Source organism: Otolemur garnettii, unplaced genomic scaffold, assembly GCF_000181295.1.
Source record: "Otolemur garnettii isolate 467f Iridium unplaced genomic scaffold, OtoGar3 scaffold00200, whole genome shotgun sequence".
NCBI classification, from domain to species: Eukaryota; Metazoa; Chordata; class Mammalia; order Primates; family Galagidae; genus Otolemur; species Otolemur garnettii.
In genome coordinates this window covers 1,843,138-1,860,357 of record NW_003852595.1, presented here as the reverse complement: position 1 = coordinate 1,860,357, position 17,220 = coordinate 1,843,138, and the positions used below count along the sequence as shown (strand labels likewise).

Below are 17,220 nucleotides of genomic sequence, written 5' to 3'. Positions count from 1 at the left end.
TTCTGGGACTGCTAGAGCTAAAGTTCCTCAGCCAATCAGACATGCTCTACTCCCTGAAGCACGGCTTCCAAATTCCTGCAGGAAGGACAATCTCACGGGAGGCTGTCCAATCTGAGAATATCCACTCTTGCCTGAGAATGTCTAAAATTCACCCTATTAATTTACCCTCTCTCCCCCTATTCTGGAAGGGTCAGAGTCTTGCATTTTGGAGCTCTCATAACCCTTTAAAAAGCGACACGATTTGTACTTTTTGACCTTCCTACTGTGGGATTCTCTGATGGAGCAAGAGAGAGACTCAGCGGGGACCCTGTCTAGGTGTGATGTTCCCAGTACTTGACCTGCACTGTCCCTCTGCCTCTGTGGCCCTGGGGAAGTGGTGGGGCAGGAGCTGTGTGGTGACCTAGCCATTGTCTACAACACAAGGGGAGTGGCGCAGACATGGGTAAGCACTCAAGATACTTGCTGGCACTGGCACACATCTGCTTTGTCTAACCCAGGACCTTCAGGGAGGGGTAGGCCCATCTTACTTACCTTGCCAGGAGACAGCCCAGTGCCCAGCAAGTGGTGGTTCTTTATAACTGTTTTCTGAACTGACCCAAAGTGTTTTTAATGAGACTATGAGATCTAGTAGCCTGTTGGCACAAGAATCTATTTTTTCTTGTGCACTTTTCCTTAAATAAGATAATAAGAGAAATTGTTAAACAATAAGAGAAAACAAATAAGACAAAGTTTGAAAATCTGATATGACTTTGAGTGTATCGTTTAACATGTCAATAATTGAGTTTCTGAGTATACAAGGGGGCTGACGCACAGCCTGTGTTTGCATGTTGGACCAACTCTAGTTGGCAAACTGGTGTAGATCAGCCCAGCTGCCGAGATACAGCATTAAGTATTCATTGACTGTCTGTCTCCTGCTCTAAGCTGTAAGCTAATCAAAGGCAGCATCTTAACCCATTAAGTCATATTTATTGAACTGAACAATATAGATAAGAATTTTAATTAAAATTTAAAATTAAACTGATAGATTCAAGAATAAAGACATGGATAGCCTTTCCTCTTACGGATAATTACAGGAAGAAATAAGAAAACATTTTCAGGTATGTTAAAATATGTGTTGCTAATTTTAAAAACTTATACCTCCAACGCAGAGATGTTTGCTAGGACACTAACCGTGCATCTTAGGATTAAGAGCTACATTTGTTTTCCACATGAAGAGAACATAATTTATTCTTAACAAAAACTCTACAAGAAATGATGCCTCTTATGATACAAATATGCAAAAATTTTAATTGCGGGGTGTAAGGATTTTGTTTTTACCGTCAATGTCATACATTTTCCTCTCATTGGAATTCTCTTGTATAAAATTAGGCAAAATAAATTGCTTACTTGACTCTGCCTGCTCCTCTTGCAAATTACTTTTTGTATTTGAATATGCTTAAAGTATTTTTAACATAATGTAAGTTTTAGTTTTTGGTGTTGGTTTATTTCTTACTTTATGTCAGCTTTCCCATATTCCACAGACTGGTTTTGACTTTCATCTTACAAACTTAATAGTCATTACGAAGTTCAGTATAATTTTGTTTCTGCTTTTGATATGAGAAGAACGAAGTATAATTTTACTATTTGAGATTCCTGAAAATTGTTTCGAAAGCTATTATTAATGTGGCACGTATGAAAAATTTTTAAAAGAATTCAGGTATCTGAGGGGAAGAGCTGCTGCCGCCTCTGTTTTCATTTCAGCCGGTATCAGATCAGTTTCATGCAAACCAGCTGTGTTCTGTGACACTCCCTGAGAGTCTCCCAGCCCTCTGGCCATCCCGGGATGAAACCTTTTACTAAGTTGTATCATTATAGAACTGTCACAACATTCCCCAAGTGAAATTCATTTTGATGTTAAATTTTTAAGGTTAACTTCAAATGGACATTCAACCAACAGCAGAATTCACATTGCTGAGTGTCTCAGACTCGTGAATGCATCATTTTCCTGTGATAACAGATTTATGAGCTGAGCCACATGGCTCCTTCTAAACACTGAAAGGAATACTGAGTGGCTGATATCACCAGGAACCAGTTTTTGTACAGATACATGTTCCAGCTAATTGAGAAGACTGAACAAGGCTTGAACTTGGCCCTTCATGGCACACGGGTGAAGAGGAACACCCTGAACAGTCGGAGGAGGTGGAGGCAGCTTCCTTCACAGTGGAGAGGGCAGCCCGGTGTATAGTTCTCACCTCTAATAAACGGATTATAAAAGCAATTCCCATGTCCTCTATAGAAGAATAGTGTGTATTAAAGGCACAATCCTTGTTTTGTATTTTTACTTTTTGAGACCAGCCAGCAAAGCAGAGCTCATTCGGATCTGTTAATATCGATATACATAGAAACACAGGCCACGATTATTTCTCTTCACCATGGTGGAAAGTATCTTTACTTGGACGATTGTCTTGGGATTTTTAAAGCAGCACTATTGGTTCATATTTCAATGTTTTTGTTGTGATTGTTGGCTCAGACCAAACTGCCTCTCATATATTCTGTACTGAGTGAGCCAATTTAGAAAAAAAAAAAAAAAGAACAAGCCATCCTCAGACATGATCAGCGAGATGGCCATCTGTGCTGGAAGCTCCCTCAGCACTTTCGGCCTGGATCCGCCGAGCTCATCATCCACCTGGTGGGAGGGCGACGCTCGGAGAGGCCGCTGGATCTGCTGACGCAGACGCTGCAGGATGAACAGAGCAGAATGCTGCCGACACCAAGGGGGGTTTGCAATGGACAGGCAGGGTTCTCCAGGGCAGAGAAGCCAGCAAACCCTCAAACTGTAGAAACCTAAGTGCGAGCACACACGATCCCGGACGCGATGGCCCCTTACGTCATCATCTTTTTGGATCTTGAAGACTCTTCTCCTACGTGCAAGTGTGACATTTCGGTGTCAGTAGTAAAGTGGTCGGTCATCCTTCTGTCTTGCAAACACGTCCGGAGGCCTCCCTGCACCACCATGTTTTCAACTTGTGCCATCATATCTAACCCCGTCAGTCTCCTGGTTTGAGACAGAAAGGTGAACCAGTAATGGAGGGATGGGCGAAGGGCACGAAGGTTCTTAGGTGCCTCCTACTTGTTACTAATCCTCTGCGTTTGACAGGGCAGGGTGAAAACTGGCAAGGGGGCTAGAGGGGCAGCGAGCCATTTTAGCAGCGTGGGAGAAGATAGCCAAGTGCACGGGTCACCTGCTACTGGTGTCTGGAGTGGGGGGCAGGCCACGCACACAGCTCCTAGTGATTGATGGAGGTAAGGAGTTTTCCCATGAAGCTTACCAAAAAGATCTGCTCCAGTACTGGCAGTGCATGACGGAAGCGTGACACACAGCCATGTGCGTTGGCTTCTGTAAAGGTAACAGATGTCTCTCCGACAGGTTAGCTGGAGGAAACAGTTTGTATAGTAAGAGGATGTAAAAAGGGAAACAGAAGAAAGAAATCTGGAGAAGTTCCCACCCAGCTGGGGTTCTGACCCACGCAGGTGGAGGGAAGAACGGACTATCTGCTCTTGGATTTTGGTGGATGGTTCTGGATGTTGAGCAGCATTTCATAGCTGTGTAGGAGTGATAGAAAAAAATCCTGCATTTTCCTCTTCCCTCGCAGAAGCATAGAGTCCCCTTGTGTGAGTCACACTGCCTTGGCCATCCATCAGTGTTGCTGTCCACTTTGTTTAAATAGGAGTGCTTCACAAGAAGCGGCCTATTCTTCAAATTGACATTTAGGACTGTTAAGAATACCACAATGACTTCACTTAGCAATTTTTTTTTTTTTTTTGGTGCTGCTTCTTTTGATCAGTAAAATCACCCTGAGCAACAATGAAATTAAAGACATCCATTTAGAGAATCTGCTTAAGTAAGCTTAAATTTCACTTCAACAAGTCAGAATATTATCTTTTGTGTTTTTCTTTTAAGTAATGTCAACAGAAATAAGATAACAGAATCCGGACTATTGGAGCTGTAATTAGTCAGAGGTATGATTGACTCCAGTAATTTTCCAGCTGAAAAACTGAGGCCCAAAGAAATAGAGCTGGCACTGATCACAGGGCAAGTTAATTAATGGCCCTTTGGATCCAGCACCAGGGCAGATCACATTCCAAGAACAAAGCGTTAGCAGAAGGACACACACTTGCTGTCTCTGAACACTTTGGGTATTTATTTAAATATGGGTTTTGCTTGGAATACATAAATATTGCAATTGGTGTTGGATTTTCCAGACAAAAATCAGTGGAAGCTTCAGCTGTCATGGAAAACTCTTTCGGGAGTCTGAGATCTAAGCTAAACCTTGACCCACTGATGAGATTCTACTCTGGGTACCTTACATTGTTGCAATCCCACTAGACTGAAAGCATACTACCGTTTTTGCAGGCCTGTATTTCATCATATCAAGGAAATAACATCTAATTTGTCATTGCTGGCTTTTATAGTTTCTGTATCGGTTTTATCTGTAAGGCTACAAATGCTACAGAGTTTGTATTCTCTGTTTCAAAATGTTTGTCTTCTGGTCAGCTTTTATCTTCAGAAAGAGGGTAGAACCCATTCAATACTTTTATCTACTGTGTGCCACTAGAGATGTCTAACTTGTACTTTTGGTTGTAGACATTTTAGTTCTAAGGCCTAATTCCCTACAACTTGAACTTGAGAATTCTAGCAGGAGTTACTCAACTTTCGTAGCACAATCTTTTTGTCACTGGACAGTCTTCATATAAATCTATTTTACCAGAACTGTAAGATTTTAGAAGGGTTGGTGACTCTCCTTATTCCAGTACCAATTTCTGGTTTTTCATTTACTCAATATTGGAGATATTGGCTAATAGTCAAAAACTTTTTCCCCCTACCATTTACTTACAGGGATATTTGTAGCTGTTCATTGAAGGTATCAATTATAATTTTGCAGAATGTCAAAAATATCAAAAAAAATCAGAATTTCTTAATTCTCTTAATTTTACACGGATCACATATAGTTTTTTTTTTTTTTTTGGTTGGCTTAGAATAAAAGTCATTTTTTGTAATTGCAAAAAATGAATTGGGGGAATGTGGTCATCAATGTCAATTTTTTAATTAAACATTGTTTTACAATCAAAACTGGTGTTCAGCATTAGTTTTACGGATCACACGTGGACCACTTCTACGTGGCTTTCCTTAATCTGAAGGGAGAAGCTGTCCTTTGTAATGGGGGGGGGTGTCAATCTACTCTTATTCTTTGACAGGATCAGATTTTTCTAAAGACATCATATTTTCAGTGCAAAAGCAAATAGTGAAATAAAACAAATAGTGAAATAAAAAAATCTAAAACTAGGGACATTGTCAAAATTCATCTTTTTATTCTAGAAATGAACAGTACTTAAACAACACTTTTAAATATTAACCTTGTATGATATTAGTAATACAAGATACTCCTAGTCTTCATCAGTTCTCCTTGTAGAATAGGATTTTTACATAGAATTCTTCACCCTTTCACACTGTCCTGTCTTATTTGTAAAATGTTTCCCTTGTCTTATATTTCTCTACACTCCCTGGCCGCAACAACAGTGTCTTATGATTTCTGTATACTTTGCGGGGTCTACCATAGCCCTAACCAAATGACGGCTTTATGTACCTTTAATTGATTGGAGAAAAATAATCACTACTGCTCATTTATTGTGCCTACTCGAATTTACATTATAAAGGTTCATAAAACAATGTTTTAATTATTGTGAGTAGGAGTTTATTAATCAAATACCTTCAGATGTTTTTATACATAGAGAAAGAGATTTGGAATTGAACTGTAATTAATGTTCAATCATATCTTCGGTTTGGCCTACCAGGTTAGAATCTCTTCATTTCTCTCCTAGAATAGCAGGAAAGGAAACAACGGTAAAGTCTCAAGTGTACACCAAGGAAGCCTGCGTTTGGCTCTTGTTTCCATTTGCTGGCTCAGAGGACAATGCCCATCTCCACAGGTGGTGTTGGCTTTGATGGCTTTCTGTCACCTCCTCACTCAAGGAGATTTCTCTCTGCTTGGGGGAGTCCATTGCTCCTTTCTAAAAGTCGGAGATGCCCCATAACAGCATGTTTTACAGTCTAATTCACAGCGGAATTGTTGGTGGTTCAATTAAAACCACTGTTTTGTAAATTAAGATTCTAACAGAGCTTCTCCTACAGAGTGATAGCGACATCACTTTTAAGCTTACCTTACAAAAAAGCAAGAACAAAAAAATCCCCAAACCAAAACACAAACAAAAAAACCCTACAACCCCACAACAAATATCTCCCCCCCCCAAAAAAAAAAACAAAAGAAAACTACTAGGTGCATTTCATAAAAGACCTTGCCTGGGAGCAAATTTTCTCCCTACTGAATTAGAAGAGAATGTTTGTGTACTATGCACTATATCATATTTATTTTTTAATCCCTAGAATCTAGCACAATACATGATACAACATCAGTACATGATAATTTTTAGTTAAATGAATGAATGATTATACCCCAGGTTTACATTCTGTTCAGTGTGATATCTTTCCCTAAAGAATTCACATAAGAAATTTAAGAGTAAAGCTAAATGTTTCACAAATAACATACTGAGACTTAAAATATATATTGCTCTAATGATCCAATTTTGAAATCTGTTATAATGGTGAACCTAAAAAGAATTTATTACCTCACTTCCATCATGACTCGGGGTAATCCTCTGTGCTAGAAGATTCAATTCAATAATGTGATCTTCAGAGCTATAAAGGGGTTGTGGATATTTTACAAAACATTGTCATAAATTGCCAACAACAGAAGTTCCATTCTAGGCATAAACACTTTTATCCTCATCAATTAGTCAATTGATGTCATTGGCAGATTAAATTAAGGGTTCACCACCCTTTCCTTGTGTTTTAATTTTAGTACCAGAGTAAAAAGCAGATAACAGCAGTTAACGGAGGATATCTATCAGATGTCAAAGATGATATAGGTAACTTATTATTGTCGCATAACCTTAAAGATATGACCACACATTGATTTATAATCTATTTCCCATAGGAAGGACCGTAATTTGAAAAACACTAACATTTCACACTACATCAATCCATGCCTGGTTCATGCTTTAAAACTGTCTAATAGTGATGACTTGTCATGACTTATCAAGAAGCAGTTATGTCCCTTTGGTACTTTGTAGCAATCATCTCAATCAGTCCTGACCAATACTCTGTTTGCTCATTTTTTCACTCTGTCTTTTTTCTAATGTCTTGCTTATTCCTCATTTGATACAAAATACATTGCTTTCAGTGTGATATAAGCGATCAATCTAATAGCAATAATCAATGTATGCATATTTACATGTAGGTACAAAACACTTTTAATATGCATTCATGAATTGTACCTCATGTATTTGTTTTCCCAAATGAATAAATTTTGAATTTGCCAATGAGGAAATTGAAGTTTGCAGAGACTCGTTGATTTTCCCGACTATGTGAGTCCCCATAACTTACATCTTAGTATGCGCCGGCAAGAACCCACACTAGGAAGGGAGACTGCCTGTGTTTGAATTCTGCAACAAAGGTGTGCTGGGGGATTAAATTAGTTAATTTATCTAGAACATGTGAATGGTAGTTGGAGCGTTGCATGGGCTCAATACATGTTAGACTTTATTATTATTTCTTCACTGTTCCCCCAGACCATGGTATCCAGAATCATCTAGATGGCCTAAGACTGCAGATTGCTGGGCCTCACCTCATACCCACTGAATCAGAATCTCCAATTTGAGAATCATTGTTGTATTCTTTCTAGTAAGTGACCTTGACTGCTTAAAAATTGTTTTTTCTTTGCAAAAGAGGTTACGTTTCTTTTTCTCATAACACTTATTTATACCAGCTAACTGCTTGACAAGGAGGACAAAGTATGTTTAGAACTTGGAATGCAAGAGACACTTGTGAAATTTAAACTTTGCATAATTTACTAGTGGGAAATTGATAGTTTATTAGGGGTATAATAGAAATAAAACTGATTTGCCCCCAAAAGCCTAAGTCTGTTTACTACTAAAAATCCTCTATTTACTAAATAGTTGTCACTCATTCAACACATACTAACTGTCCTCACTACCAGGATCACAAAGATGAGAAAGGCTATGGCTCCAATTAGGAGATGCATGACATTTAGACAGTGAACTATTCCTATTAAAGAATGAACACTGACCTAAATATTATATTAAGAAAAGGAAATTTTGAACAGCTATTGATTACACTTGTATGTAAAATAGAGAAAAGCTGAGTCAACAGAAAATGATTTGATTCTAATTACAAGGTTGAAAAGTTACATTGTAATTAATTTTCTAAAACATTATAGGCATTTATGCAATTAAGTTAATAATACTAACAAAGGCAACTATGTGTATAACTTACCTAGTCCTCATAATGACTCAGGTGCTATTCGAAGCCCTTTTTTTTTTTTTTTTTTTTTTTTTTTTTAGACAGAGCCTCAAGCTATCCCCCTGGGTAGAGAGCTATGGCATCACAGCTCACAGCAACCTCCAACTCCTGGGCTCAAGCGAGTCTCCTGCCTCAGCCTGCCAAGTAGCTGGGATTACAGGCACCCGCCACAATGCCCGGCCATTTTTTGGTTGCAGTCATTATTGTTGTTTGGCGGGCTGGGCTGGGGATTCAAACCCGCCACCTTAGATGTATGTGGCTGGCGCCTTAGCCGCTTGAGCCACAGGCGCCAAGCCCGAAGCCCTTTTCATAGATGGACTCAATTAATCTTCCAAAACAACAGTGTAAGGAAAATAGTATTGTCTCCTGAGTATTGTGAAACTAAGGTACAGGGAGATTTAGCAAACCAGGGTCACACAGGTACAGGAGGCAAAGTCAGGACATAAATCCAGACAGGCTTGCACTCCACTCCAGCCTGCTCTAATAACTCTGTTACATTTAAATCAACACTCAAAGCATCAGTCTGTTTCAATACAACTTCTCATAGTTGAGAAATGTGAAGCTGAATGTTGGTGCATTTTTTAAAAATAATTCTGCCTGTCAACCTTTAGAATTGTACTCATATATTAATATACACGTATATATATGTACACACACACACACACACACACATATAGATACTTAGATATACATATCCAGATGCTGTTTTTCTCTTCTTATTTCAAGGTCTGCCATTTTTTGAATAGCACAATTCATAAAATATTTTAGTACTATTTATGAGCAAAAGCTATTCAATGTCATTTAAAATTTCCTCTATGTCAGGAAGAAACACGGGGATGATAAGGGGGCTTGGTGACGTTTCTGACGAGCAGCTGCTCGAGTTGGTGGCGCCCTTCCTCAGGATGACCGTCATTGAGTCTTTTTTCTTCTGCACTGGCATTATGCTGCCTCTGAATGGAATTCAGAATTATCCGAATGAATGGAAAGAGATCTATCTGTGTGCAATTGGATAACTCCCAGTGTAACAGCTGTGTGGGGCTAAGACGGAAAGTGACTCTGGAAATGAGATTATGTGACTTTGTGTTCCCTTCATTTTGTATTTCAACGTTCTCAAGTATTTGAGAATTGCACGCATTAAACTGTTCCTATCTGGTGAGCTCAAATTTCCTTTTAGTCCACAGGAGAGGTAAAACTAATATGTCTGTTTTCTTTTCTTCATTGACAGTTATATACATGCATATTTATAGGGGGAAAAAAAAGAGATGCAGTAAGAGACATTTCTCCCTGAATTACCTCACTCATAGTTTTCTTCTAGAGAAGCACAAATTATATAGGTAAAGACAGAGAATTTAGATTTCGATTTTAAGTTCACCTCTGAGTGAAGTAGGCATAGCCTTTATTAAGCATCTATGGCGGGCTGGGATTGATTACAGATCAATATGACATTACATTTGTTGTATTTCTCTCAATCCTCAATCTTACCAGTGATCTAGAAAGTTAAGTAACCAGTCAGTAAGTGTGAGAACCAGAGTCCAAACTTGAGGCAGGTCTGTGTGAACCAAATCTCTTGATTTTCTATGAAGAATTAGCATTGTGCTTCCTCCTTGTGAAGTCACGATGGGCTTACACAGAAGAAGAGGGGACAGCTCCTGGGTGCGATCCCAGAAGGGCCCAAAGCTCCATCTACAAAGTGCCTAAATCCACCCCAGCCCTTCTCTGGTCGATTCCATTTTCAGGTTAAGGTTGTGCTTCTTATAAACTTGGGGAGCAAGGCACCCCAAAGAGTATCTTCAGGTTTCCAGGAGTCCCTGGACCCCAGCGTGAGAACCCTCACCTTATGAACAGACCTCCATAATTTTGCTTTGTAATTTGATGCAGTGGACTGGAGAACAAAATTCACATGTGGACAGACACGACGAAATCATGCCCTATTGGTTATAAGAGACTCCCTAATAAGCCTTGCCTAATTTTCTATTATAATGAAATGAACATACACATTTTAAGACTCAAGAACTCGAAAATGTATTAGTATGAAAACTTTGAAATATGGGATTTTGTTTCAAGAAACTAGCATCAGACATATATCTTCACAGGTTGCACATTTATGTAGAATTATGTGTTAAAAAATTATGTAGAATTATGTGTTAAAAAATTATCACTGATGAACCTGTAAGATTAACTGGCAAAGGTGTAGAACAACCCTGAGGGAAGGAAGTGCAGGCCAGACAGGTTTTTCTGTGGACAGACGTCTGTGCTGGGAATGTCAAGGGATCCTGATAAGGGAACAGGGAAGACAACGCAGACCCAGGCCAAGTTTGTCATCCCCGATCCCATCACACAGGTCTTAAATTTAGCAAGGGGAACAAGTTGCAAGCTTTCATCTGTGTTTTGGAAAACAAGATGAATTCTCCCAGGCACCATCTTCTGCTTCAGATTTGTTTATTTTACAATTAACAGAGGGGTACTGTCTCCTCTGAATCCTTAATCTGAATTCTTCAAAAAGCCCAATACCCCTTTGTTGCTTATAAAATAAACAAATCTGTAGTGAAGGACTAAATGCCTCCCTTTTGGGGAGTCGGTGGGTGGGTGGGGTGCATTTTTAAACCACTCTCTCCAGGCCACCTGGGGATGATTTACTCTTGAGTTCACTAGAACTCTAAAAGTAAGCAGAATTACATTGCATACCTTTGTGTATCTGATTATTGTGAGGGATGTAAGTGATTTGCAAAAGCACCGTGAATTGTGAATTGAATTACACCTCGCTGTGAGGGGAGAAAAGCAAGGAGCTCACATTTTTTCCCTTTAGGAATTAAAACTAATTCTACAAACCGCATTAACTTTTGCTTTCCCTCAGCAGCGGAATTATCACCAACATAAAACGGAATGTCCCCCGGAAAGTGTGAATCGAAATAAAAAGGAAATAGGTTCGCAATTTATCTAGAAACTTCATCTACGAGAAAAACAAAATTTAAACTCCAAATTGTTAAATAGAAAAGGAAAAGGACCTATATAGATAAGAACAGCAGACCCACCAGGAGGCCCACAGGTAAGAGTCTGTGTTGGAGATTTTGTACACAAATGGGAACTTCAGGCTGCCGTGTGGTCCCCAGAAGCACTAGAAAAACAAAGCAATGGCAGGAAAGCGTCCAGGGAGGAAATAAATATTACATCTGACTGATGTCAACATCTCCAAAGAGTTTTCTAGCAAATATTAAATTGGGATAGACAAATGCAAATGTTCGAGTTCCTAAAATTAAATCAGCACAAATAAAGATCAGCAGTTATTAGCAATTTGAATACAGGATCAGTTTTGAAATTGATTTAAAAATCAAGTCATTATTTCTGTCCTTCACTGTCTGAACTTGAGTCATATCTTCATGATGACTGATAATGTCAATTAAATAACATTGACATGAGTTAGAGGTTGAACAACTTCAGCCTGAGTGTGTGACAGAGAGGCATGACAAGTAGTATTCTGATATCTGCGTTTGTCACTTTGAACTGCCCAAATCGGGGGAAATAAGACAGTTAAATTTTTGGAAGGCAGGCGACAATGCGAGTGTTTTGAGCACACCGAGCTCCCTGCCGACGAATGGGCATAATTTTTCTGTGTTGAAATATGGTTAGGGTTATTTTTCTTTTATTTCATTTTGTGTACTTTTAAAACAAATTCACACATCAATTTGGAAATAAGAAGAACAAAAAGAAAGGGCCATTACTTTTAGTGAGGCTTTCAACAAGAACCATTTCTTCATTTGGTTTATATCTACATTTAAAATACTTTCCATCTTAGAATACTTAAAGACTTTTGTCCTTATTTATATGTAACACCTAAAAATGAAATAAGGGCAAGATGTAAAATAGAATTTGAAATGTGAGCTATGTTTCTTTTGCAGCATGATGGAGAACCAGCCAGTTTATCTGCCAGACTGCATATCTTATTCACAGACACAGGTACTCTCTACGGGTTGTGATGTTGAATAATAGTTTCATCCTACAAAACAGAGATTATAATTAATTTACCAGATTATTAGACTCCTTAAAAAATCAGGTAATGTGTAGAGTGAGTTAGTCAAGGCTGTTGCTGTTCTTTCTTATCCTAACAGCAGACCCTGTATCACGTGGGGAAGTGTATAGTCTAGGTAATGAAATAACGATGTCAGGTCATAAAAACAAGGAGACCTCAAAAAACAAGAAAAGTGAGACGACCAAGAGGAGGCCACTGCGGTAGGTGGTCTGTGTCCTCCACAAAGCCCCCTGGGTTGCAACTCGCCTCTTTAAGAACCATCCAGTGCTATGTAGTTCCATCATTCTAATTCTTTTGAACTTTTAAGAAATTCCTTTGGTGTGTTATGCCCCAGTGAAAGAAGCCATTCCACAGCTTTGCAATAGGTACTACTGAATGGAAATGACTGATTTTTCATAATCCATCAATGTGAGCTATTGCATATAAATGTGGTTAGGTTTCATGCTTAGCTTACCATGATCACATAAACGGAGCGTGAACTAAGATCTAACCCACATAATATTGATGGGATCTTATATAATTCCTTCCTATAGTTAATTGGTGTTTTTAAATAGCTCCCCCTTTACTTAGTGCCCTTAATAATTTATTTATACTTAACATCAGAAAACTGGAGAAGCAATTGTCAAGGGGCGAAGGGTCTCTTTAGGGACTTGTGCCTGGTACACCATGATCCCCTTTGGTGACTGTTCAATCCATAGCTGAATTCAGGACTACATGTAGGGAACTTACTGTCTTCAGTTGTGTGGACGAGGTGAGTTCTTTACCAAATTTAGGCCAATGGAATTCTCTTTTCTAGAATTTGGATAAAAACTAAGATTTAATCTTAGCATTTAAGTCAGGATTTGCAGAGCAGCTCTCTTTGAGCCACCCCTGAAATGCAAGGAAGCTGGACCATGTGAAAACATGAAGAGAAGAGGGGAGCAGAAGGGGGTCGCTCTGCTGTCTGGCCGGGGGGTTCTTCAACTCTTGGTCTCTTTCTCTTCTTAAAGTCCCTTTGTGTTCCTAACCTAAGATCTATGAAGCCCCCTGAGTGCTAGCTGCAGTTGGTTTCTGTTCTTTCTGTCTGAAGAGTTCTACAACGTCACGTTTTTGTGGTTGACGTTGTACATCTGCTATTTTTATGTAAAATGATGGATGTGGATGGTTTTCTGTTCGACGTGTGAAACAGACTCAGTGTAATGGGAAGCTGAGCTCTCCAGCTCCTCTGCTGGGTTTCTATGAACTTACGCTTCAGCCGGATAGGACTTGAAAGTATAATTTTAAAAAAAAAGAACTGTTTGGAGAATCTATTATTTTAGGCACTATTAAAACAACTTCAAAGATTTTCCTGAATAGTCATTTGTTAAGATGAACAGAACTTATTTTAACCAGGTGATTACAGCTTTTATTTAACTAAAACATGAGAATGTAAGGCAAGGCAGAGGACTATTAAAGAGCTGGAATCTTCCTTCTCCCTGGGGAATGATATGCCCTCACCCTGTCATCTGCCTGACACTATCGGGCAATGTTACAAATCGCCCCATGTAAATGAAGATTTCTAGCTAACTGGAGCATAGAACTAAATGACAATAAAATCATGCACTTTGAAAGAATATCTCCTTAAATTTATTAAATGTCACATTGCTTTCTTCTAAAACATTTTTTCTTACTATAAGAGCAATACATGTTCATTGAAAATCAGTTTTAAAATTAAGAAAAATGAAAAAAACTAAGGCCACCTATAAACTCATCACCAGAAGGAAGCACTTTTCACCATGTTTGAGTGTGGTTATAGCATTCTGCGTGCGCATGAGTGTGTGTCTAAGTGTGTGTATTTGTGTACTAGGTATTGGTTGGCATTGAAAACTCCAAGAAGGGGTCACATCCTTCTTGGATAAAACTGGGTGCCATGCGGATCCAGTACCAGGAGAACCCCTTGTTTGTGTGGCAGTGGTAGAAAATTTTGATGTAAGTTTATTAAAAATACAATTGGAGCATGTTTGGGGGGAAGGGAGTGCAGTTACTGTTTTACGTGGGTGGTGTCTGTGTGTGCTCTTCACAATCCGACTGACACACGTTTAGTGAGAGGCGACTTTCACATCTTCCTCCCAGCCACGTACACATCCAGTGCCAGAATCCTTGGGACTTTGAAAACCATAGAAATGGTGGTTCAGAGAACCTCTATCCAGGCCTCAGAGACCAAGGAGACTCCAGCTGACATCTGAGATGTACGTGTTTGTCAAGCATTCCTATGTGCCAGGCATTCTGCTAAACAGTTTACATAAATTATCTCACTGAATTTCCATAAAAATTTGCATGTAGTTAGTGGTGAGTCTGGAATTCAAACGTGGGCCATTTGGTTATGGATGAATCACTCTTGTCACCGTCTATCATCTACCTGTCCACACACACATCACAAAGCATACACTATGGGGCATCTAATCTTTCCTTCTTAATACTGAGACAAGTTTGACATATTCCTAAATTTTTTTAAACATGATTTCTCATTTCTACATAGTACGTGAATGGATATAATATGGTTTTTAAATCCTGTGTGACATATTGAAGTGTTTTTTTTTTTTGAATTCATGATAACAGTGTGATGAAGATCCCATCCTCAACTAAGCGAGCAGGTTTTTGTAGAATTGCTCTTTACTTTACTTTAACTACCAGTGATTCATTCTGGTAGCTACACGATTTGGGGCATCTCTCTTTGCATCTCTGGGTTTAAGTTTCTTCATCTTGAAAATAGGAAAAAAAAGTTCATGATAGCTCTGTCAGGTACTATTCATAGAATACTTAGCTGGCCTCTGCTGTAGAATTCAACAAAGAACATCTCATTTCTTATTAAATAATGATAAATATATTTTACTTCATTGCATTGATAGTATTTGTCTTCATGAAAATTTAAGATTATTTCCTTTAAAAGTTTTGACAAGTGGAAGTTCTGAGTATAGACTTCAATCTCTATTCCCAAATTTTCTCAATAAAGTTGTACAATAAAATTAGTGCAAAGTAATACTAACATGGATAGTAGTTAAGAGGGCTTCATTCCTAAACCCTTGATAAAGCTGGTTGTCATTAATTTAAAAAAGGATCTTTTCTGGTAAGTGAATCTATTGACTGTCCCTATTGTTTTTATTTTATGAAATGACTGCTTATGTCTTTTGCATATTTTTATAATTGGGTTCATTTATTCCATATTGACTTGCAATCACAATTTATATCAATTCCCTGTCATACTGTGAAATGGTTTTTCCTAGTTGTCACTTGCCTAGCAATTTTTTCATACAGAAAATTTAAAAGTTTACCTGTCACGTTGACCTTTTCCCTTTACATATCTTCCTTTATTTTTATGGTTAGTCATCTTTTCTTCAGCAAAATATAAATAAATAAATGTAGCGTCTCATGTCTTCAGATTTTACATTTAAATATTTACTGTACTGTATGGTAGATTAATTAACGATCCCTGAAGACAGTCAGATCCTAATCTCTAGGACCTGTGACTATCACTCTATATGGAAAAATAGTTTCTGCAAATACGATTAAATTAAGAATCTTGAGCTGTGCAGACTATCCTGAATTACCCAGGTGGCTCCCACTGTGACACAAGGATCCTTGTGAGAATTATGCAAGAGGAGACGGCACGTGAGATGGGACACAGGGAGATTTGTGACGCTGTGCACCAGGCCTTGGAGATGAAGGAAGGGGCCAAGTGCTACAGGATGCAACGACTGTAGCTCCGAAGCTGGAGCAGGCAGAGAAATGGCCCTCCCGGGGCATCCAGAGGGGGCGTGGTCCTGCCAACAACGTGATTTTTGGCGTACTGAAACTAAGTTCTCTTTCTGACACCCAGAATTGTGATAGACTAAATGATGGTGTTTTAAGCCACTGAATTTGAAGTAATTTATTACATCAGTCATAGAAAATAATACATATTGTGATAAGAGATACGATGCAGGGGCCTAATTTTATTTTTCAAATAGCCAAATGACCAAGCAACACTTATTATGTAATCCAAAAATTTCCAACCAACCTGAAACTTGTTTTTACTATCTCCCTTTTCTTTTACTAACTCCCTAACTATAATTCATTTTTATATATAATATTATCTTTTATTGATATTCCTATACATTTTCGATCAGGAATATATTTATTTGAAGTTTATAGCCTTACAAAGTTTAATGTCTAGTAAGAAGGCATCTTCTTACTGATAATCTTTCTTGGATCAGTCAATACTCCATTAAATTTATTTTTGTTAGCTACAAACACTAATGCTACTTTCAGAGGAAATGTTAAAACATATTTGCTTTTTTGAAGAAACTAAAATTTACAGTTATAGTTTTCTATCTTCCTTTAATAATTCATAAATCTATCCTTTCTCATAATTATTTTTTAAACAACTTTTTAGTGATGCATAATAGATTACATAGTTTTAGTGGTACATTTCATAATTGAATACCTTCATATAAGATTCATAAAGATCAAATAAATATAACCTTAAATGTTTGTCTTTTCTTTGTGCTGGAAACATGTGAATCATTCTCTTCTAGTTGTTTTAGGATATATAATAGATTATTGTAAACTATAGTCACCCTATGATTTATTTAACAGTAGGTCTTAAAAGTCTTTTGTACTGTTTTTATTGTACACGTAGCAGATTAATTTTTATCTTTTACTGCTTAATAAAATATTTAGTTTATAAATTTATATCTCAAGGAGCTTTGATTCATCATTTAAGGTGTTATCACTCCGGGCTTAAGTGATTCTCTTGCCTCAGCCTTTAAAGTAGCTGGGA

At 38.1% G+C, this 17,220-nt stretch overlaps 1 protein-coding gene across 3 annotated transcripts in view; it reads right to left on the bottom strand.

Moving 5' to 3' along the window:
* GRIA4 (glutamate ionotropic receptor AMPA type subunit 4) overlaps window positions 1–17,220 on the bottom strand; it is a 398,719-nt gene that overhangs the window by 204,080 nt on the left and 177,419 nt on the right. The gene's annotated exons all lie outside the window — the stretch shown is intronic.